We start from the raw sequence: 25,062 nt of genomic DNA on the forward strand, positions 1-25,062 counted from the left end.
TTGAAATAAAAAAAAAATTTGACAACATGACCACCTGCTCCTGGCTGAGGCTGGCTTTCTTTTTGTAAGCTATGTTGCCTGCAGCAGAGAAGAGGCGCTCAGATGGTGTTGAGGTGCTTGAGATGCATAAGTAGGGTTTTGCCAATTTCACCAAGGTGGGATATTAATCTTAGTTAGGTCTCCACCAATGCAAAGTGTTTTCCTCCTTGGCAAGGGGCCTCTCAAAGTAAGCCTAGATTTCATTATAATAAAAATATCTATATGCAATGGTAAATAACCAGCTATAAGGTTAGGGAAAAAATATTTAGTCCACTCTTAAAATAGCAAATATATACTTAGAGGTTGAATCTGGTATATATCACAAATTATTAAAAAATAACAAAAAAATAAAAAAACGCAAAAGACGAGAGACACAGAGAGACGGAGACAGAGACAGAGAGAGAGAGAGAGAGAGAGAGAGAGAGAGAGTGAGTGTGAGTGAGAGAGATTAATGTCCTTATAAATTGTGCATTTGAAAGCCTCTATTACCAAAGTTACAAATGCAAAGAACCCAAATGTGTTTTTAGCTTGATATTAGGAAGTCAGTGCACAGCACTAAACTATGACAGCACATTGTGCCTAGAAGCAGATTTAAAAAACAAAAAAACTAATTTGCCCATATACTTTTTGGAAGTGATGAAGGTGCACCAGTTTTAAAGGGACAGTAAAGTAAAAAAATAAACTTTCATGATTCAGATAGATCATGCAATGTTAGACACATTTCCAATGTACTTATATTATCTAAATTGCTTCACTCTCTTGGTATCATTTGTTGAAAATACCTAGGCAGACTCTGGAGCAGCAATGGAATACTGACACCTAGCTGCTGATTAGTGGCCGTACACATTTGCATCTTGTAATTGGCTCACCTGATGTGTTCAGCTAGTTCCCAGTAGTGCATTTGCTTCTCCTTCAACAAAGGAAAAAAAGAGAAGCAAGCAAACCTGATACTAGAAGTAAATTGGAAAGTTGTTTTAAAATAAAAGCTCAATCTGAATTATGAAAGCAAAATTTCCGGTTTCATGTCTCTTTGAAGAATGTGAGTTTCTGATCAGATAAAGTAAAATAGAGCAGTTTACTTTGTCTAGCAAGAAATGATGTATAATTGAGGTCGCTGCACATTCACCTCACATCTTTTTTAACACAACAATGATATTTTGGAGCAGAATTAACAAGAATTTGACAGCACAAAAACGTGATCTGACCATAAACAAGTTTACAGAAAAATGTGATCCTCATTTTAATGTATTTTTACCAACAGAAGATCTCTGCAAGCGTAGAAAACAACACGCAGCTTACATTAGGAATACAGCAGACTGCAGACAACAGAAATGAAATCACAGAACACATGACATTTATAGACAATCTTCTGGCAAACAAACATAAGGAGATAAAAGCTGTGTCAGTGCCAAGCAGAACAGCATCACATATAACTTCATTATCGAGACCTATTCTCAATGGAGCGACAGAAAATCAGCTTATTACGTAGAGGCAAGCAGCAGGAGTCATAGTTATTGCACACTACAGAATATACTCTTTTTCATGACCCAAGTACATAGACAGTGACTTTTCTCCCCTTTAATGTGTCCCCAAATAAATTAAACCAATAAATGTCATCTGACATCCTAGCACAGCTATTGTTTTAGAGGTGGAAACGTAACTTCATAAGTAGTGCTGTGGGCGCACAGAGGGGGCGAGTTTAGCACTCTTTTTTTTTTTTTTTTTTTTTTTTTAGAACTGATGACTGAAACTACAGTTTATTTTTAGTGATGGTAAATCCTAGCGTTTTTTGTTTTTTATAACTGCTTGGGTTTACCATCACTTTAAGGAGAAACCTATTTTACAGTACACTGTGTCTTTAAGGGCACATTTCCTGCAGATGTCCCTTGTGTGAAGACACCTGGCTGCCATGTAAACTTACATTCTTGTTTTATTTTCTTTTTTTTAAATCAGGTTATTTACATAACACAAGACTCACGGTCTCAGCATTAGATTTATTTATTTATCATATACTTTTGTTAAATCCTAGATAACAATTTCCAATTATGAAGAACCACAATATTAAGCAGGATATACAGAGAATGTATTTAAAGGAACAGTCTACACTAAAATTATTATTGTTTAAAAAGTTAGATAACGCCTTTACTACCCATTCCCCAACTTTGCACAACCAACATTGTTATATTAATATACTTTATAGCATTTAAACCTCTAAATTTCTGCCTGTTTCAAATGCTCTATAGACAGCTTCTTAGGGCTCGATTTATCAATCATTTGGGCAATTCTCTTTTTGTTCTCCAATCAGTTCTCAGCAGCTCTCCTTTGAAGAGGCGCACATATTTATCATTAAAAAAAATCTCCATAGGAGAGCTGAGGAGAACTAATGATAAATTTCTCTAGTCATATTAGTATCTGCACCTTATTTATTACTGAAAATAAGCAACTATTCTCCATATAATTCATATAATAAGCCAATAAAAATAATTATACAGCCTTACTAGTAGCTTTGTTAACGCCCCTCTTCAACAAACTGTCATGTAAGAAAATAGATCTACACTTTCATTGTTTTTGTACTTCAATTTTAGCGCTTCTTTTATATCTTATTTTTATGCCCCAATAGATATCAGTTTTGTGCTCTGTAATATATTATTTTGGCGCTCCATTATATTTTTTTTTATCACACCAACATAAATTATTGCACTCCAATAACCATTATTATTGTGCTTTGTTATAGATAATTTTTGCACCTTGTAGATCCCTTTTTTTTGTAACTTAATAAAGTTCTCCATATCTGCTGTGGAGAACAGCATTAGAAATCTATTCTCTACCAGTTGTATAAACTGGTAGAGAATAGATTTCTAATGCGGTTCTCCACAGTAGATATGGAGAACTTTAATGCAGGAACTTGCAGGAGAATTTTCAGTCTTCCACAAGAGAATATAAATGATACATTTGTAACTAGGAGAATTAATGAGAACTACATTAAATACGATTGAATGATAACCCTTTTCTAGGAGAATTTTACAGTCGAACTTGCCCAATTTTAGGCGTATTTTTGAATGATAGATACGGGCATTATTTCTCACGACAACTTTTAGGAGAAAATATAGGAGAATATGAATGATAAATCAAGCCCTTAAAGGGCCACTAAACCCAAAATCTTTCTTTCATGATTCAGATAGAGAATAGAAATTTAAACAACATTACAATTTACATCCATTATTTATTTTGCTTCATTTTCTAGATATCCTTAGTTGAAGAAAAAACAATGCACATGGTGAGCCAATCACACAAGGCTTCTATGTGCAGCAACCAATCAGCAGCTAGTGAGCATATCTAGATATGATTTTCATCAAAGAATATACCAAGAGAATAAAACAAATTAGATAATATAAGTAAATTAGAAAGATGTTTAAAATTGCATTCTCTTTCTAAATCATAAAAGAAAAAATGTGGGTGGCATGTCCCTTTAATCACAGGAGACTGCTAGTTCATGTGGGCCATATAGATAACAATGTGCTCATGCATGAGGAGTTATTTAAGATTTAGCACAACACAGTACTAAATTAAAGTCAATAGATAATAAATAGCCATGTGATCAGGAGGCTGTCTGAAGATGCTTAGATAAAAGGTAATCACAGAGGTAAAAAGTATATTAATATAACTGTGTTGGTTATGCAAAACTGGGGAATGGGTAATAAAGGGATTATCCATCTTTAAGCAATACAAATTCTATTGTAGACTGTCTCTTTAAAAGGAACATTATTACACAACACATTTCTAGCATGCATATTAAAAAGCACTATTTAGAGGTTATATTAAGAAGTTTCATTTTGAATCTAGCATAAACCGCACACCTAATCCGTAGCATAGGAGCTCACTGACTGATAAACACCCCACAGAACTTGCGGTCTCCCATCCCTCTCTTATTTCCAGTTTTATATCTGCCGCTGTCCTCAGCAGAAGATAGAGAAGGGGAAAACCTAGGTACCAACATGGCAGCTACCATTATTTTATCATTTTAAGAATTAAATTACAGGAAAAGGGGGACAAAATACGTTTTTTTATTGCACATAATTAAACAATTTTATATTACAATTTTTTAAGTGTTTCATAACCCTTTAATAATCCTTATACCCCCCTGTATATCTTCTTCAGCAATATGGATAAACAATTATACATTTTACATTACAATCTCAAACCGCTTAATACCCCTTTAAACATTATGCAGGTTAGCGTATTATTGTTAAACACATGTCTATGTCAAACAGAGAGCGCCTGGCAACAGAGCACAAAACACATTAATTAATAATATTTTTTTGTTTCATGCCAGTCTGACAGCAAAATAACATATCAGGTAACAAGCACACAGACTAAACTGCATCTCAATAAGTAGTAGACTGATGACACAGTAATTTAAACACACACCAAGAAAACAAAATTCAGACAATGTACTTGTTTTACACACACAAAATAATTCAGTGTGGACCTTTTTTTTTATTATTTTTATTTATTTTTTTTAAATGGGCACACCACCTGGCTGATTTTACTGAATACCAAATATTAATCTAAAATTAAGGAATATTACATTATTCCAATGTTTGTTGCACAAATTATCATTAAATCAATTTATGTTAAATTATGCAATTAATGTGTGCTTTTGATAGTTTAAGCAGAATGTATAAATGACAGAAAAGGTTATAATAATATTGCAAGCTATAACACTTGCGCCCCCCCCCCCCAGCTGGAATCTTGTGTGAAGAACGCTGAGAACGCTAGCATAATCCTCTACTCACAGAACTATATAGTATTCTCTATACATATATCAGAAGAGACAAGCACTCCAGACTTCAGTCCCAATGCCCGGGGGGCAACAGAAAGAGCATATAATCAAGGACAGAGAGTGCACTCACCAGGACGTATCACTTGGAAGTAATAAATCTTGTGATAAGTCCTGGTGAGTGCGCTCTGTCCTTGATTAGTATTCTCTATACAATATATTACTGGGAGGCTGAATGAAGCTCTGCGCTTCCTATTATTCATGCTACAGAAATTAATTGTCAGTCAAAAGCGTTTCTAAAGTCCCACGAACTAACAAATTCCAGAAGACAATGTCTCCCTCATGTGTTTAAAATCACAACGGGATATAAATGGCAAGATGCAGAATAAAGCACTCACCGAATCAGCACGCTCTAAAATGACTGTATACAATGTTCTGTGTCACCAAGTACATCCCAAGAGAGAGATACACTCGATGAAGGGACATTATGCCCAACAGTAAATCATCATACAATATTGCATTAAGAAACGTAGAACATTGCATTATGCATTCAATTACTTTGTCTGTTTTTGCTATAAAATACCTCTAGAAACAGACTGTATACATCTTCTACATGCAATAATTATATATATATATATATATATATATATATATATATACACACATATACACACACATATACACACACCTTTATCTCTAATTGGCCAAAGCTAAAATAATACTTTGTAAATTGGTATTTCAAGGTGTGTATGTCTGGACTGCTCTTGACTTGGGGGGGATGCAACACACACACACATAAATATAAAAGAGAAACGAAGTGAACTAAATCCCATGCTTGACAGATTACGCTATGTGGACTACTTCTATCTCCTACAGTTAAAAACAAATTCAACAACACAGAGTAATAGAAAACGTAATTGCAAATCATTAAGCACAGAACATAAAAAACAGAAGTGATAATATGAATTATTAATGACTGCTGTCCTACTTGGCAGTCTAAATTCACCCACTGTACTTGCTCCTCTCTTTACTGTTTGCCCAAGGACTGTAAAAATCAAATGCATGCAAATATTGAACGTGCACAGAGGGAAATCCTCAAATTAAGACATTATGTAACCAAATGCTCATTTTTTTAAGGGTTAACTGCGCGGTCTGTACATCCTGTTCTTGCTAAATAATAAAGGAAAACAATCATTCACTTTGCAGGAAAAAAAAAACTCCTTTTAAAGACTATATTAATAAAAGAAAAATTTTATAACTGTATTTTAACGCTTTCCTCTATGTACCTTTGTAAAGATTTAAAATACTTAACTCACCTGTTCAGTGACAAAGCCAACAAGATTCAAAAAAATTTAAAAAAGCAAAAAAAAAAAAATAAAAAAAAAATGGATAATACAAATATATCTATAAATATTAAAATAAAAAAGTCAAAAGGATTTCTCCCTGCACCTCTACAAACGTACAAGTAAACTTGAGAGAAAAAACAATACTTGAAATTAAGGGACCAAAAAAGCGCTGGTTGTTGAGAGTAATATCATTAAAGGGTTGTGCATCTCAAAGTGGTCAGTTATTGGTGTGCAAGGGAACGAGGTGGAGTTAGACAGCACGGCCTGTCAGCTGCAAGTGGGATAAAGCACTTCTGCTGCCAGACAGACTAGAATGACCAGAAATGGGGGAGAAATGAAAAAGACAATACAAAAAAAAGAGAGAGTGATAGGAATGAAATTGTTAGGTGCCAAGAATTCAGGAAGGCTGCATTCCAACAGCTGCTATGCTTACTGCCGCTGGTTAGAAGGAAAATAAAATCAGCTGAGTAATGAAACGGACATACGCTGTGGATACCCAAGTCTGGATAAAGGGAGTGCGCCGAAGAGGAAGGTGCCAGAGGCTTCAGCAGACAAAGCAACCGCTGCAGCTGCACACAGGTACAAGGCACAACTTAAAGGGATATAAAAGGCAAAGGGAAAATGATCTAATACATTATAGCAGTGTTTTTCAACCAGTGTGCCGTGGCACACTAGTGTGCCGTGAGAGATCCTCAGGTGTGCCACGGGAGACTGACAACAGTGTGACATATTTTTGCAAGAATAGCATAAACCCCTTGAAAAGCGTATTTGTGCATAATCATCTTATCATTGCTATGGCCATTTAGAGTCAGATATAAATGAGATTCTGCAGTGATCAAGAAATCCCTGTGCAGTTGCAAGGTCAGTTTCTGTATCTTTTGGGGTGGTGGGCAAATCAGAAAAAAATATATAAAAGAAATGATATATATATATATATATATATATATATATACACACACACATATATATATATAATTATTTATTTATTAGATCCAAGCACTCACTGCAGCTGAATACAACATACACTCTCTTATTGAGAAACAGTCTTGATAAAGGTCCCTGTGAGGACCGAAAGTTGACTGACTGAATTGATGAACTATTAATACATTTTAAGTTAATTAAGTCCTGTGAGTGTGAAAGTTTATATATGTCTGTGTGTGTGTGTGTGTGTGTGGACTGTGTGTTTATGTGTATATACATACATACATACACATATACACACAGTACATATATATATATATATATATATATATATATATATATATATATATATATATACATACATACACACACACACACATATATACTAATTTAATTATGTGACATCATGGCATAAGCTGGGACGCTTATGGCTCATTTTGTTGCATATACAAAAACACAACAGTTTTTAGCCAATTCCCAAAGCCCGGTAGCTCTCTGCTGCACTCACCAATGACAGAAAGAGGGAAAAAACAAAAGATGGGTCATGTACATAGGTGGCAAACAACTGCATACGGAAAACATGTGTTTTATTCCTGCTGACCCTTGTGTGACCCATTGTTCCTAACAAAGCTTTAAGAGGATGTTAAAGGGACAGTGTACCCTAAATTTTCCTCTCAATGATACATTTTATTGTATTACATTGTAAACAAATAGTTTACCTTTATTTTGGCATTTGAAATGGCTAGTTTTGCCTGTGGTATCCATACCTAAACTGAAAATAGTTTTAACTTATATCTATAAAGTTGCCATAAATCGTTTTTTACAAATATAGCCCAGTTTTTACAGATATTCTGTTTGCAAGTAAAATCACTTAGTTTTGCTGCCGCTGCCGTTTGAAAATGTCCATCAGGCTCCGTCCCTTTTTCGTCATCCGTGACATCATGATCTTCATGTGATCCCTGTAATTTTTCTAACTTACTTGTAACCGGCTTTAGCGCATGCGCAATGCGCCTATTGTACTGTTCGGGAACTTTTTCACACAGGAACAAAAAAAAAAACGCTGTCTCATTATCTGAGCGGATCATAGTTGCAGCGTACCAGTGTCCTGTGCTCCCCTCCGGCAGCAGTTCCCAGCAGTTATCAGTTCCCACATTGGATTATATTGCAGTATAACACAGGTGTCCCCAAGATTCATGTTAGAGGATCGTCAAAATAACTGTAAACTTGGTAGGAAAGATTTTCTATAATAGAGCATTTGCTTCCATTTGCTGCTAGCCAGCCATTCCCCTCAACTGTTAGACATTTACACTCGCTGATAGCCATGCTTGTTTAACTAGAAACAAGTCCCTGGGACTGTGATTGAGCACATTACCATTTCACTAAACAAATAACCTATTTTTGCGCTTATTTTGCAAAATATCGGTTTATAAACCTATTGGTAGAATGGTCTGCTCCTATTTAGAGTTACTGGAGATACCGATAGATAAAGCTGTTATTCAGATTTTTATATTAATTTGTTTCCTATACTTGGATTTAAATACCAGCAATGAGTAATAATTATTGAAAAGTTCATAATGCATATAGAAAGCGTACGATATTTATATGCCGGAGGGGAGCACAGGACAGTGGTACGCTGCAACTATGATCCGCTCAGATAATGAGACAGCGTTTTTATTCCTGTGTGAAAAAGTTCCCCAACAGTACAATAGGCGCATTGCACATGCGCTAAAGCTGGTTACAAGTAAGTTAGAAAAATTACAGGGATCACAAGAAGGTCATGATGTCAGGGATGACGAAAAAGGGGCGTAGCCAGACGGATATTTTCAAACAGCAGCGGCAGCAAAAGTAAGTGATTTTACTTGCAAACGGAATATCTGTAAAAACTGGGCTATATTTGTAAAAACGATCTATGGCAACTTTATAGATATAAGTTAAAACTATTTTCAGTTTAGGTATGGATACCACAGGCAAAACTAGCCATTTCAAATGCCAAAATAAAGGTAAACTATTTGTTTACAATGTAATACAATAAAATGTATTATTGCGAGGAAAATTTAGGGTACACTGTCCCTTTAACATCAGTATTGCCTATAGAAAAGATATGTAAACATAGCCATCAGAAGAAATTACACTGGGGTTTAGAAGAGATTAGTAATAAAATGTTAATTTCAACCCATTTGGTGTAAAGGCAGAGATAATATACAGAACAAATTGTGTGCACAGAAAGTGATACAATAATTCTGGCAATTTAAGTCATTTACAGGACACTTGTTTATACAATAACATTTTCTAATGAGCATTTTAAAACTACACAAATGTCTAACTATGTTTTAACTTCCATAAAATGTGTTAAAGTCCTGCTCTGGCACCACTACACATTGTAAAGACCAGATATTTATGTGGATTTGCTATAGAACATCATCCAAGTTTAAACATTTTTAAAAGAAAACATAAATTATGCTTACCTGATAATTTCATTTCCATCGAGGGGAGGAGAGTCCACGGCTTCATTCATTACTGTTGGGTGTTATGAACCTGGCCACCAGGAGGAGGCAAAGACATCCCAGCCAAAGGCTTAAAGGACCAGTAAATACAGTAGATTTGCATAATCAACAAATGCATGATAAGAAGACAATGCAATAGTCTGAACTTCAAATTAGTAGTAGATTTTTGTTAAATAAATTGCAAAGTTATGTCTATTTCCACTCCCCCTGTATCATGTGACAGCCATCAGCCAATCACAAATGCATATACGTATATGCTGGGAATTCTTGCACATGCTCAGTAGGAGTTGGTGATTCAAAAAGTGTAAATATAAAAATACTGTGCACATTTTGTTAATGGAAGTAAATTAGAAAGTTGTTTAAAATTACATGCGCTATCTGAATCATGAAGTTTAATTTTGACTTGAGTGTCCCTTTAAATACCTCCCCCACTTCCCTCATCCCCCTGTCATTCTGCCGAGGGAACCAGGAACAGTAGGAAAAATATCAGGGTATAAATGGTGCAAGATGATGATTAAATTTAGGTCCGCTCATCGGATATATGGGCAGGAGCCGTGGACTCTCCTCCCCTCAATGGAAATTAAATTATCAGGTAAGCATAATTTATGTTTTCCATCTAAAGGGGAGGAGAGTCCACAGCTTCATTCATTACTGTTGGGAACATATACCAAGTTCTAGAGGACACTGAATGAAACCGGGAGGGTAAAAATGCGGACCCTAATCTGAGGGCACCACAGCCTGCAAAACATTTCTCCCAAAAACAGCTTCAGCAGAAGCAAAAATGTCAAATCTGTAAAACTTTGTAAAAGTGTGTAAGGAGGACCAGGTAGCCGCCTTACAAATCTGCTCCATAGAGGCCTCATTCTTGAAGGCCCAGGACGAAGCCACAGCTCTAGTTAAATGAGCCATGATCCTCTGAGGAGGCTTATGTCCAGCTGTCTCATAAGCCAGGCAATCAAACTCCTAAAAAAAAAAGACAAAGATGTAGCAGAAGAGATGTAGACTGCCTGAAATCCTTTGTAGCCTGAAGATAAAACTTCAAGGCACAAACTACATCCAGGTTATGAAGTAACCTCTCCTTTGAAGAAGAAGGATTAGGACACAAAGAAGGAACAACTATTTCCTGATTGATGTTACGGCTAGACAGCTAGCCTTATCCGCATGAAACGCCAGATAAGGAGGATTACTTTGCAAGGCAGCCAGTACAGATACTCTGCGTGCCAATGCAATAGCCAACAGGAAGAGAACCTTCCAGGACAGAATCTTAATGTCTATGGAATGCATAGGTTCAAACGGAACCCTCTGCAAAACCTTAAGGACTAAGTTTAAGCTCCAAGGCGGAGCTGACTGTCTAAAGACAGGCCTGATTCTAGACAGAGCCTGAACAAAAGATTGGATGTCAGGGAGTTCAGCGAGTCTCCTATGTAACAAGACTGATAAATGCCGAAATATGTCCCTTTAAGGAACTAGCGGCAAGACCCTTCTCCAAACCATCTTGGAGAAAGGACAGAATCCTGGATCACTTCACCTTATGCCAAGGATATCCATGCTTCTCACACCAGGACAAGTAAGTCATCCACACCTTATGGTAGATGCAACGAGTGACTGGCTTCCTTGCCTGAATTAGAGTATCAATCACACTTTCAGAAAAGCCTCTCTTGCCCAAGACTAGGCATTCAATCTCCACGCAGTCAGCCTCAGATAATCTAGATTTCGATGTTGAAAGGGGCCCTGTGTCAGCAGATCCCTGCGACAGGGTAAACTCCACGGCGGAGAGGATGACATCCCCACCAGATCCGCAAACCACGTCCTCCGCGGCCACAAAGGAGCAATCAGAATGGCAGAGGCCCGCTCCTGTTTGATGCATGCTACTACAAAAGGTAGAAGTGGTAACGGTGGAAAAATGTAAGCTAGGCTGAATCCCCAAGGAACCACTAAGGCATCTATCAGCTCTACCTGGGGATCCCTGGACCTCGACCCGTATCGAGGTAGCTTGCAATTGAGTCTGAACGCCATGAGATCTATCTCCGGCATTCCCCATCTGTGCCAAATCTCCGCAAACACCTCGGGGTGGAGAGACCATTACCCCGGATGGAAAGATTGTCTGCTGAGAAAGTCCGCTTCCCAGTTGTCCACACTTGGAATGTGAATCGCTGAGAGCGAGCAGTTGTGGGACTCCGCCCACTCCAGAATCCGATACACCTCCCTCATTGCGAGGAAGCTCCTCGTACCCCCCTGGTGGCTGATGTAAGCCATTGAGGTAATGTTGTTGGTCTGGCATCTGATGAAACTGACCGACCACAGAGAAGGACATGCCTTCAGAGCATTGTAAATTGCTCTTAGTTCCAGGATGTTGATCGGAAGGAGAGACTCCTCCCTGGACCACTTTCCTTGTGCCATCCTGGCACCGCACAGCTCCCCATCCTGTCAGACTGACGTCCATGGTCACAATCTCCCAGGACGGTCTCAAGAAGGATATCCCCATGGACAGTTGCTCCGGATGAATTCACCAAGAGAGGGAGTTCTGAGTCCGAGCATCCATGGATATCAGCTGTGATAGATCTGAATGATCGCCGTTCCACTGTCTCAACATGCACAATTGAAGAGGTCTGAGATGGAACCTGGCGAATAGTATGACATCTATGCTTGAAACCATGAGACCTATCACCTCCATACATTGAGCCACTGACGGGCTTGTGGAGGACTGAAGGGCAAGACAGGTGGACGCACGCTTCCTGAGTCGCTGATCTGTGAGAAATATATTTATGGACATAGAGTCTATTATCGTGCCCACCCTGTTGCTGGGAACCAGGAAACTCTTTCCTGAGTTGATCTTCGAACCCGTGAGATTGGAGCAAAAGAAGAAGAGCCCTCGAATGATCCTCTACAAGGCTGAGCTACGGCGCTTGAACTAGGTTGTCGTCCAAATCAGGTGCCACTGCAATGCCCCTGAATCTGGCCACTGCAAGCAGCGCCCCCAGAACCTTTGTGAAGATTCTCGTGGCCGTCGCCAGACCAAAAGAAAGGGCTACAAACTGGAAGTGTTGGTCCAGAAACGCAAATCTTAGGAACCTGAAGTGGTCCCTGTGGATTGGCACATGAAGGTAAGCGTCCAAGTCTACAGTTGTAATGAACTATCCCTCTTGTACTAGGGGTAGATAAGATCTGATCATTTCCATTTTGAACGGTGGAACACTCAGAAACTTGTTTAAACACTTTAGGTCCAGAATCGGGTGGAACGTGCCCTCCTTCTTTGGAACCACAAAAAAGTAGATACCTTAGGTTTAGCCTTCTTATTCTGCGGTAGAAAAGCTCCCTTGCCTCTCGTAACTGCGGATATGATCTAATCCAATCCTGGACCGAACAGGATCTTCCCTTGAAAAGGCAGGGACAACAGCCTCGATTTAGAGGTCATGTCTGCAGACCAAGATGGTCCCCCACAGCTCAAGCTGGGAGTCCAGAACGGGGAACAGTTTTTAAAAAGGGAAAAAGGAACCTAATCGCTCCAATTCATTCTTAATAATATTTGCCATCTTAACGGGAACCAAGAAAGTCTGAGGTACTAACCTGTCCTCGTATACCTTGTCAAGCTTAGGAACCTCAGGTTCCTCCGGGATCTTAGGTTCCGGAACCTCCAGAGTAGCAAGCACCTGCCGCAGCAGAAAGCCCAAATTCTCCATCCTAAACCTATAACCAGGCTCCTCCACAGCCGGAGGTTTTAATTACACGGATTCCAACCCAGAAGGGGCCTCCTCCGAAGAGTCGGAGTGGGCCTCGTCATCATATAGAGCCTCTGGATCTTCCATCGGCGTAGACAAACCCTGGGCCGGGCCGCCATGATACACCCTATGCTTGCGCTTGGCAGAACGTGGTAAGGCATGGATCACTTTCGAAACTGACGATTCCAGTTGGTCCTCAAAGTCTGACAGCCAACAAATCTCTCCCGAAGGTGTAACGGTTGGACCCCAGGGTGCTGCATGTGCAATTCGGAGATGAATGTAGGGAACGCACCTCACAGGACGAAGAACCCTCAGAGGTAGCCAGCTCAGTAGTACTAGACATCCGTTTACATTTAGATGTTGTAACTTTATCAAGGCATGTGGAACATAGTTGAGCAGGCTGATCTACCAGAACCTCCTCACAATAAACACAGGAATGAGACTTTGTTAAAGAGGGAGAGCCCTCTAACGCGTCAGAGTCCTCCATAGCTTATGCTTTTGTTCAGACTAACTTAAATTTACAAAAAGGCACCTTTATACCTCCAATGGCCGGGGCACTCACCACCTCCTAGGACCCAGACTACAGAAACCGTTACGTCTCCTGCGCCACAGATCAACAGAGAAAGAGAGATAGGCACACCCGGTCACATGGAGTGCCTGGAGGGACCGCCCCTGCCCTAGGGAAAAAACACGCCAAAAAGGGCCGCGCAATGATCCCACAATTATCCTGAAAGTTCCACACATTGCCAGAGCCTCATTTCGCACATAACGCAGCTCTACAAATAACCGATAATAATAATAATAATAAATAATAATAATGTATAAACCCCCCTGTTCAATAATCCCCTTACCAGAAATATTAACCCTTGATTCTTTAAAGATAAAAAGGCGTCACACTGTGACCCTGTCTTCTATGTTATCATTATTAATAAAAAATGAAATGATCTTACCAGAATCTACGCCGTAGAACTGGAACACGGCCCTTCACGTGTGACAGGTTAGTAGCCTCGCTCCTGACATGGACTTGAGTGTAGAAAGCAGGCAGTGAAACTCATCAACATTGATTGCTCGTGGAGCTGTTAATATGAGTCGGGATGGTTTTGCAGAAAGACTCTCCTTGCATCTCCGGACTCTAACTTTCGCTCAGGCTCTCACTGAGAGGCTGACAGGACTACTTAAAACTCCAGTCCCAATGCGAAGAGTACTACCCTCCATAAGAGACTACTCCCAAACTCCGGCACTTCTCTGCCATGCTCCTGTGACGAAAGGCAAAGAATGACTGGGGGATGAGGGAAGTGGGGGAGGTATTTAAGCCTTTGGCTGGGGTGTCTTTGCCTCCTCCTGGTGGCCAGGTTCTTAATTCCCAAAAGTAATGAATGAAGCCGTGGACTCTCCTCCCCTTTAGATGGAAATTAACATCTTCTTTGCTGCAACTATTTTTCAATAACCAGACTTTTATTTGCTTTAATTGAAGGAGCCAACCTGGGCTTTAGTCTGCTGCAGGCAATAAGGTTAGCCACAGTCATTATGTTAGTATGAAATTATTTTTTTTGCATTTGCTATCTGCTGATGTCAAATAGGGAGTGATGTGTAGCAAAGAAGGGATAAAAAAAATGTAAAAAACATAATTTATGCTTACCTGATAAATTTATTTCTCTTGTAGTGTATCCAGTCCACGGATCATCCATTACTTATGGAATATATTCTCCTTCCCAACAGGAAGTTGCAAGAGTCCACCCACAGCAAAGCTGCTATATAGCTCCTCCCCTAACTGCCATATTCAGTCATTCGACCGAAAACATGCAGAGAAAGGAAAAACCATAGGGTGCAGTGGTGACTGTAGTTCAAATGAAAAAATTACCTGCCTTAAAGTGACAGGGCGGGCCGTGGACTGGATACACTACAAGAGAAATAAATTTATCAGGTAAGCATAAATTATGTTTTCTCTTGTTAAGTGTATCCAGTCCACGGATCATCCATTACTTATGGAATACCAATACCAAAGCTAAAGTACACGGATGATGGGAGGGACAAGGCAGGTACTTAAACGGAAGTTACCACTGCCTGTAAAAAAAACCCTTTCTCCCAAAAATAGCCTCCGAAGAAGCAAGGTATCAAATTTGTTAAATTTGAAAAAGTATGAAGCGCAGACCAAGACTCCGTCTTGTAAATCTGTTCAACAGAAGCCACATTTAAAAAAGGCCCAAGTGAAAACCACAGCTCTAGTAGAATGAGCTGCAATCCCTTCAGGAGGCTGCTGTCCAGCAGTCTCATAAGCTAAATGAATTATGCTTTTTAACAAAAAGACAGAGAGGCTGCTGAAGTCTTTTGACCTCTCCTCTGTCCAGAATAGACAACAAACAAGGTGAACGTTTGATGTAGTAACTTGTAAGTAAAACTTTAAAGCACAAACCACGTCCAATATTGTGTAATAGACGTTCCTTCTTTGAGGAAGGATTAGGATACAAGCATGGAACAACTATCTCTTGAGTGATGTTCTTGTTAGATACCACCTTAGGAAAAAACCCAGGTTGGTACGCAGGACTACCTTATCCGTACGAAGGACCAGATAAGGAGAATCACATTGTAACACAGATAACTTGGAGACTCTACGAGTCGAGGAAATAGCTACCCAAAAGGAACTTTCCAAGATAAAGATTGATATCTATGGAACAAAAAAGGTTCAAACGGAACTTCTTGAAGAACCTTAAGAACTAGGTTTAAGCTCCATGGCGGAGCAACAGTTTTAAACACAGGCTTGGATCTAACCAAAGCCTGACCAAATGCCTGAACGTCTAGAATACCTGCCAGACGCTGGTGCAAAAAAATAGACAGAGTAAAAATCTGTCCTTTTTAAGGAATTAGCTGACAACCCTTTTCTCAAAAACATCTTGGAGAAAAGATAATATCCTGGGAATCCAGGCTTTACTCCATGAGTAACCCTTGGATTCATAACAATCAGATATTTACACCATATCTATGTTCAATTTTCCTAGAGACAGGCTTTCATGTCTGTATTTAAGGTATCAATGACTGACTCGGAGAAGCCATGCTTTGATAACATCAAGCGTTCAGTCTCCAGGCAGTCCATCTCAGATTGATTCTATTTAGATGGTTGAAAGGACCCTGAGGTAGAGGGACCTGTCTCAGAAGCAGAGACCGTGATGGAAAGGATGGCATGTCCACCAGATCTGCATACCAGGTCCTGCGTGGCTACGCAGGCGCTGTCAAAAACACCAAAGCCCTCTCCTGCTTGGTCTTGACCTCCGGAGGAAATCCCACTCCCCCGGAAGAAAAGTCTGACGACTTAGAAAATCCACCTCCCAGTTCTCAACACCTGGGATATGGATAGCTGATAGACAAGAGTGAGTCTCTGTCCAGTGAATTATTGTAAGACTTCTAACATCACTAGGGAACTTCTGTTCCCCCTTGATGGCTGATGTAAGCCACAGTCGTGTATATTGTCCGACTGAGTATGATGTACCTCAGAGTTGCTAACTGAGGCCAAGTCTGAAGAGCATGGAATATCACTCCCAGAATAGTTATTAGAAGGAGGGTCTCCTCCTAAGTCCACTATCCCTGAGCCTTCAGGGAGTTCCAGACTGCATCCCAACCTAAAAGGCTGGCATCCATTGTAACAATTGTCCCATCTGACCTGCGGAAGGTCATACCCTTGGACAGATGGACCCGACATAGTCACCAGAGAAGAGAATCTCTGGTCTCTTGGTCCAGGATCAACAGGGGGACAAATCTGTGTAATCCCTGTTCCTCTGACTGAGCATGCATAGTTGCAGCGGTCTGAAATGTAGACGTGCAAACGGTACTATGTCCCTTGACGCTACCTATTAAGCTGATTTCATTCATGTACTGAGCCACCGAAGGGCGCGGATGGGATGAAAAACACGGCAGAAATTTAGAAACTTTGACAACCTGGACTTTTCATTTCTACAGAATCTATCAGAGTCCCTAGGAGGGAAACCCTTGAGATTGGAGATAGAGAACTCTTTCCTTGTTCACTTTCCACCCATGTGATCTCAGAAATGCCAGTACTACGTCCGTATGAGACTTGGCAATTTGGATGTTTGACGCCTGTATCAGGATGTCGTCTAACTAAGGGGCCACTTCTATGCCCCGCGGCCTAAGGACCGCCAAAGCGACCCCAGAACCTCCATAAAGATTCTTGGGGCTGTAGATATCCCAAAGGAAAGAGCTACAAACTGGTAATGCCTGTCTATAAAGGCAAACCTGAAAAACGAAGGTGATCGTTATGCATCACAATGTGAGGATAAGCATCCTTCAAATCCATTGTAGTCCTCTATTGACTCTCCTGGATCATAGTTAAGATGGTACGAATAGTTTCCATCTTAAATGATGGAATTCTGAGGAATTTGTTTAAGATCTTTAGATCCAAAATAGGTCTGAAGGTTCCTTCACCTTGGGAACCACAAACAGATTTGAGTAAAAACTCTGTCCCTGTTCCTCTCTTGGAACTGGATGGATCTCGTACACAATGTAAGAATGCCTCCTTCTTTATCTGGTTTGCAGATAATTGTGAAGGCGAAATCTCCCCTTTTTTTGGGGGGGAATCTTTGAAATCCAGAAGATATCTCTGGGATATAAATTCCAATGCCTAGGGATCCTGGGCATCTCTTGCCCACGCCCGGGCGAAGAATGAAAGTCTGCCCCCTATAGGATCCGTTACCGGATAGGGGTCCGTTCCTTCATGCTGCCTTAGAGGCAGCAGCAGGCTCCTTGGCCTGCTTATCTTTGTTCCAGGTCCAATTGTCTCCAGACCGCCTTGGACTGTGCAAAAATTCCCTCTTGTTTTGCCTTAGAGGAAGTGGATGCCACACCTGCCCTGAAGTTTTAAAAGGCACGAAAATTAGACCTTTTTTGGCCCTTGATTCCTATCCTGAGGAAGGGCATGACCTTTTCCTCCAGTGATATAAGCAATAATCTCCTTCAAACCAGGCCCGAATAGGGTCTGCCCCTTGAAGGGAAGTTAAGTAGCTTATTTATTAAAGTCACGACAGCTGACCATGATATAAGCCATAGCGCTCTGCGCGACAGTATAGTAAAAAACAGAATTCTTAGCCGTTAGTCTAGTCAAATGAACAAAGGCATCAGAAAACAAAGGAATTGGCTAGCATAAGCTTGTCAAATATATTCATCCAATGGAGTCGCTAACTGTAAAGCCTCATCAAGAGACTCAACCTAGAACGCCGCAGCAGCAGTGACAGAAGCAATGTATGCAAGGGGCTGCAGGATAAAAACCCTGTTGAATAAACATTTTTTATCCATTGGATCTAAAAAGCACAACTGTCCTCGCCAGAGGTAGTGGTACGCTTAGCTAGAGTAGGAACTCTTCTCTCCACCTTAGGAACTGTCTGCCAGAAGTCCCGTGGTGGTAACTATTAGAAAACATTCTTCTAAAAAATAGGAGGGGAAGAGAACGGCACACCTGGTCTATCCCATTCCTTATTAAAAAAATTTTTAGTAAACCTCTTTAGGTATTGGAAAAACATCAGTACACACCGGCACTGCATATTATTTATCCAGTCTACACAATTTCTCTGGCCCTGCGATTGTACACATTCATTCAGAGCAGCCAAAGCCTCCCTGAGCAACAAGTGGAGGTTCTCAAGCATAAATTTTAAATGTAGAAATATCAGAATCAGGTTAAATCATCTTCCCTGAGTCAAAAAAAAAAAAAATCACCCACAGACTAAGCATATTGTGAGGTAGTATCATACATGGTTCTTAAAGCGTCTGTATGCTCTGTATCTACCCCCAGAGCTATCTGCTTTCCTTTAATTTCAGGTAGTCTAACTAATACTGATGCCAGAGTATTATTCACCACCTTTGCCATGTCTTGTAAAATAAACGCTATGGACGCCCTTGATGTACTTGGCGCCATTTGAGCGTGAGTCCCTGAAGCGGGAGTCGAAGGGTCTGACACGTGGGGAGAGTTAATCGGCATAACTTTCCCCTCGACAGAATCCCCTGGTAAAATAAACGCTATGGGTGCCCTTGATGTACTTGGCGCCATTTGAGCGTGAGTCCCTAAAGCGGGAGTCAAAAGGTCTGACACGTGGGGAGAGTTAGTCGGCATAACTATCCCCACGACAGAATCCTCTGGTGATAATGTTTTTAAAGACAAAAAATGATCTTTATTGTTTAACATGAAATCAGTACATCTGGTACACATTCTAAGATGGGGTTCCACCATGGCCTTAAAACATAATGAACACAGAGCTTCCTCTATGTCAGACATGTTAGAACAGACTAATAATGAGACTAATAAGCTTGGAAAACACTTTAAATCAAGTTAACAAGCAAATATATAAAACGTTACTGTGCCTTTAAGAGAAACAAATTTTGTCAAAATTTGAAAAACAGTGAAAAAAGGCAGTAAAACAAACGAAATTTTTACAGTACATGTAATAAGGTAACAGAGCATTGCACCCACTTGCAAATGGATGATTAACCCCTTAATGCAAAAAACAGATAAAAAAAAAACGACAGACGTTTTTTTAAAAACAGACACAACAAAACTGCCACAGCAGAGCTGTGGATTACCTTCCCTAAAAACGATTTTGGAAGTCTTTTTAGCTCATTAGAAATGTCCTGTAGTATTCATGGGACTGCTGAGGGAATCTGGATAATTCATTTTGTAATTTTAACTGCGCAAAAAAGAGCTAAATTAGGCCCCTCCCACTCATATTACAACAGTGGGAAGCTTCAGTTAACTGTTTCTATGCAAAATTTAAGCCAGCCATGTGGAAAAAACTTAGGCCCCAATAAGTTTTATCACCAAACATATGTTAAAAAACGATTAAACATGCCAGCAAACGTTTTAAAACACATTTTTACAAGAGTATGTATCTCTATTAATAAGCCTGATACCAGTCGCTTTTACTGCATTTAAGGCTATACCAACATTACAGTGTTATCACAATGTACGTTAAAAAACGATTAAACATGCCAGCAAACGTTTTAAAACACATTTTTATAAGAGTATGTATCTCTATTAATAAGCCTGATACCAGTCGCTATCGCTGCATTTAAGGCTTTACTTACATTACTTCGGTATCAGCAGTATTTTCTTAGTCAATTCCATTCCTAGAAAAATATTTTACTGCACATACCTTATCTGCAGGAAAACCTGCACGCCATTCCCCCTCTGAAGTACCTCACTCCTCAGAATGTGTGAGAACAGCAAATGGATCTCAGTTACGTCTGCTAAGATCATAGAAAAACGCAGGCAGATTCTTCTTCCAAATACTGCCTGAGATAAACAGCACACTCCGGTGCCATTTAAAAATAACAAACTTTTGATTGAAGAATAAACTAAGTATAAATCACCACAGACTCTCACGACCTCCTATCTATGTTGAGGCTTGCAAGAGAATGACTGAATATGGCAGTTAGGGGAGGAGCTATATAGCAGCTTTGCTGTGGGTGGACTCTTGCAACTTCCTGTTGGGAAGGAGAATATATTCCATAAGTAATGGATGATCCGTGGACTGGATACACTTAACAAGAGAAATGTGCATTTTAATTTTAAAAAGGACAGTCTACTCTAGAATTTTTATTGTTTGTTTTTCTTTTAAAGATAGATAATCCCTTTGTTACTTATTCCCCACTTTTGCATAATCAACATTGTTATATTAATACACTTTTAGCTCTGTAATTACCTTGTATCTAAGCCTCTGCAGACTGCCCCCTTATTTCAGTTCTTTTGACAGACTTGCATTTTAGCCAATCAGTGCTGACTCCTAGGTAACTCCACGGTAATGTTATCTATATGGCACACACAAACTAGCACTGTCTAGCTGTAAATAAAACAGTCAAAATGCACTGAGATAAGAGGCAGCCTTTATGGACTTAGATATTAGCATATGAAACTACCTAGGTTTAGCTTTCAACAAAGAATACTAAAAAAAAGAACAAAGCAAATTTGACTATAAAAGTAAATTGGAAAGTTGTTTAACATTGCATGCACTATCTGAATCAAGAAGCTTTAATTTCAAATAGACTGTCCCTTTAATAGAAGTATTCTTGTACTATACCTCTTTTAGCAAAAATGTGTCTAGTAAAAGTTATTTCTGTTTCAGTGGCATACGCACATATGCTACATGTGAATAGACTATCAGGATTCAATCATCGTGCCTGTTCAGGGAGTTGGTGGTGGTGTGTATTAGTGAAGACTTATTTTGTGTCATACAAGCCACTGCTGGTGTTCGAATGCTGGTGTACGGGCCTCACAATATATTTGGATATGCCGCTAAAAATCAGTAATAACTTTTATTTGAAGCATTTTTGTTAATGGTAGAATACTGCAAAAACGCTTCCATTTAAAATTGAAATGTAACCATACACATATCAGAATTAACCTTCATATCCCATTTTATTTTTTTTTCACAGCAGAAATAGATCTACATCAATACTGGTGGGTCCACTGGAGTAGGCAGAAATGCCCCCAAGAGGCCTGAGGAGAAGAACCCCTCACACACACCCTTTAAATATATCCTCCTTTCTTCATCAATTCATTTTCTACCCATTTGGATTTAGATAAACCGATATATAAATAGATATCATTAGTGTCTTGATACTGGCAGGATTCTGACGAAATAAGAGAGGATGCTTCTTATTACCTCAGCAAGAAATAAAGTAGATGTTCTCTCAACTGCCTGCTCCTGATGAAAAATCAAACATTTTTCTATACAGATAGCTCAGCATGCTAAGGCACTGTGGCTGAGCTCTGTAGCAACCCAAGGGTTGCAGGTTCGATCCCCGGCGAGGTCCACTGAGCCTTTCATCCTTCCGAGGTTGATAAAATGAGCAGCGCCTTGAGACCCTTAAGGGTGATTAGCCGCGCTTTACAAGTACCCAATGCATAAAGAAACACTGAGTATAGCCCCAAGGACTGACACTAATAGCTACACTGAGCTTCAAAGACAACTTATGCCTTGGTTCAAAAGGGTAATGTTGTTATACCTGTAGAACCAAAATCCAAGCCTCATACTGGAATTAGATGCTTGAAAAACAGGACAAATTATTTCCTCAAACTCAAAGAATCTCACAACTGCACACTGAGAACTGACGGCAGTAATCCCATCTTCCTAGCATTTTAAAGACATGTTGTTATAATATGGCATGGTTAATATGTTATACTATGCTGCTGTGAATACAATCACATTTGATCTACTGGATAATGGTTTAACAACATAGAGTAAAAAATGATATTAACATTTTTTAATTTATAGTTCAATAAGACTCGGCCTCTGGCCATAAACACAGGTCAAATCACCATACGTGACCTAGAGCTAATGTGCATCCTACTGCTAAATGAAGTAATGAAAACATATTGCAATAAAAAGCATTTTAAAAGGATTTAGCGTGTAACAGAGATTAACACCGTTTACACACTATCGGGTACTTATCTTGTACTGCTGACTGGAAAGTATTATCTTGTGCATGCAGTGTTTCCCAACCGCAGTCCTCAAGTACCCCCAACAGGCCTGGTTTTCATTATAGCTGAACCAGTGCACAGGTGAAGTAATCAGCTTATCAGTAACCGTAGTAACCAACCTGCTCTCATCCATCAGCTAATTATTTCACCTGTGCTCTAGTTCAGCTATAATGAAAACCAGGACTGTTGGGGGTACTTGAGGACCACGGATGGGAAACACTGGATTAAAGTTACAGGCTACAATAGAATTTGCATTGTTTTAAAAGATAGATAATCCCTTTATTACCCATGGCTTAGAAACAGGCAGACATTTAGAGGTTTAAATGTTATAAAGTATATTAATATAACAATGTTGGCTGTGCAAATGGGGAATGGGTAGTAAAGGCATTATCAATCTTTATAAACAATAACAATTTTAGCGTTGACTGTCCCTTTAAAGGGAAGGGAAAAACGTGCAGTGCAAACACACCAGTCATTGGCTCTCACTGCTTACATTGGGACTGCACATGCACAAGTTATCGTTCACAGAGCATAAAAAAATGTATTATTTTTTTTTTAAAAAGTTATTTTTTTTCATTAATACAGGTAAATCCCCCAAATCCAGACTTATTCAAATTATTAATAGTTCCCATTTTTCCCCGCCTGTGTCTTTGGGTTTTTTGTGTGTAATAAATGCAAATAATAATAATAATAATAATATCTATCTATCTATATATATATATATATATTAATAATGATATAAAACTCCCTTTAGGTTACATGTATAAGTTGTACGACGACTTTTAAATATTGCCTAAATGACATAAGATATTGTTGTTTATATTTGGTCCCATCCTCTATCCAAACTGTCCCTTTATTTAGCTGCAAATATTCCAAAATTCAAACTATTCCGAAAACCAAACCTTTTCAGGTTCCAAGCAGTTTGGATAAAGGGTTTTCTACCTGTATTGCCAACTGCAAAATAATACAGGTAGAAACAGCCTTTATCCAAACTGCTAGGGACCGGAAAAGGTTTGGTTTTCGGGAATAGTTTGGATTTCTGAATATTTGTGTATCTGTAAAATGGGACAGTTTGGGGAAGGGATGGAACTAAGTGTAAACAACATTTAATATCATTTTGGCAATATTTACGTCATAATACAGTTTATACACACAACCTAAAGGTAGTATATAATATTTAATATTTTTGTACACATAGTACCAACAGAAAGAGTACAGTTTTGTTTTTGTGTTCTCAAATTCAAATAATACTCTATACTTATTCAAACCAAAGACACAGACAGATAAGATTGTGACTTACAGGGAAAAAAATGGTAACTTTTGACAATTTTTTTTTTTTTGAATATTTAATTAAAAATTCTGGATTTCAGAATAAGTTTGGATTTTGGAATTCTGGCTTTGGGGATTTATATCTGTAATATGCTAACAACTAGACGTGTATTTTTCATTGTACAAACAAATGTTAAATACGGCCATGGGCGGCGCAGATTTATTAGTGTTAAAGTGCAACGTACACATCTGTGAAAATCCAGATATTAGTGTGTTGCACTTTTAACCGTAATAAATCCAGCGTCGAAAATAGCCAAATGCTGCTGCCCATGCCCATATTTGGAATTTCCGATATATGAAAAACACACATTTCTACAAGTAATTACTGACTTATTAAAGGTGTAAAAAAAAGTTCTGCAAGTAACTAGTTATCTGTAACTTGCACAGATGGCTGCGTGCTGAAATATTTTGGAGCCGGTGGTTTCATCATAAAGACAAATTCTAAGGTAAACTGGGTGGCCCTGCCTAAAAAGGGAATTCACTAGAGAATACAGAGTATAGTTCATGTCTCATTCTATCTGCGGCCATAAAGAAATTTACAGCCTACACTTCAGGTCAGTATTGCTGAATGAGCTGTATTACTAGGCAATGCATACATACAGGGGGCGGTGGTATTAGGGTATTATAATAACTAAAAGGAACATGAAATACTTTGAGATTGTAATAAAAAATGATGAAATTTTGTGCAATAAAACTAACCACTTTAATTGTTTATTTTGTCCCTTGTTCTAATAATTTCACTTGGAAAATTGTGGGCTTTCTTGAAATCTTAGTTTCCCTTAGGTAATCTCTTCTGCTGAGGACAGGGCAATTAAGGACAGAAAAATAGTGCCCACGGCCGTGTGTAGATTATAACAATGTTAAAGGAACTTTAAACGCTCTTAAAAGGACCTCTAAACACAGTAGAGAAGCATAATCAATAAATGCATAATAACAAGACAATGCAAAA

The 25,062-nt window shown here is 39.0% G+C and overlaps 1 protein-coding gene and 1 long non-coding RNA gene across 2 annotated transcripts in view; one reads left to right on the forward strand and one right to left on the reverse strand.

The window, feature by feature from the left end:
• Window positions 1-25,062, reverse strand: part of LOC128650395 (solute carrier family 4 member 11) — a 541,036-nt gene that overhangs the window by 449,601 nt on the left and 66,373 nt on the right. The gene's annotated exons all lie outside the window — the stretch shown is intronic.
• Window positions 6,458-24,825, forward strand: LOC128650396 (uncharacterized). Its single transcript, XR_008400748.1, has 2 exons — window positions 6,458-6,744; window positions 24,501-24,825. It is a non-coding gene; the product is annotated as an uncharacterized LOC128650396 (long non-coding RNA).

Source organism: Bombina bombina, chromosome 2 (genome assembly GCF_027579735.1).
Source record: "Bombina bombina isolate aBomBom1 chromosome 2, aBomBom1.pri, whole genome shotgun sequence".
In the NCBI taxonomy this organism is placed as follows: domain Eukaryota; kingdom Metazoa; phylum Chordata; class Amphibia; order Anura; family Bombinatoridae; genus Bombina; species Bombina bombina.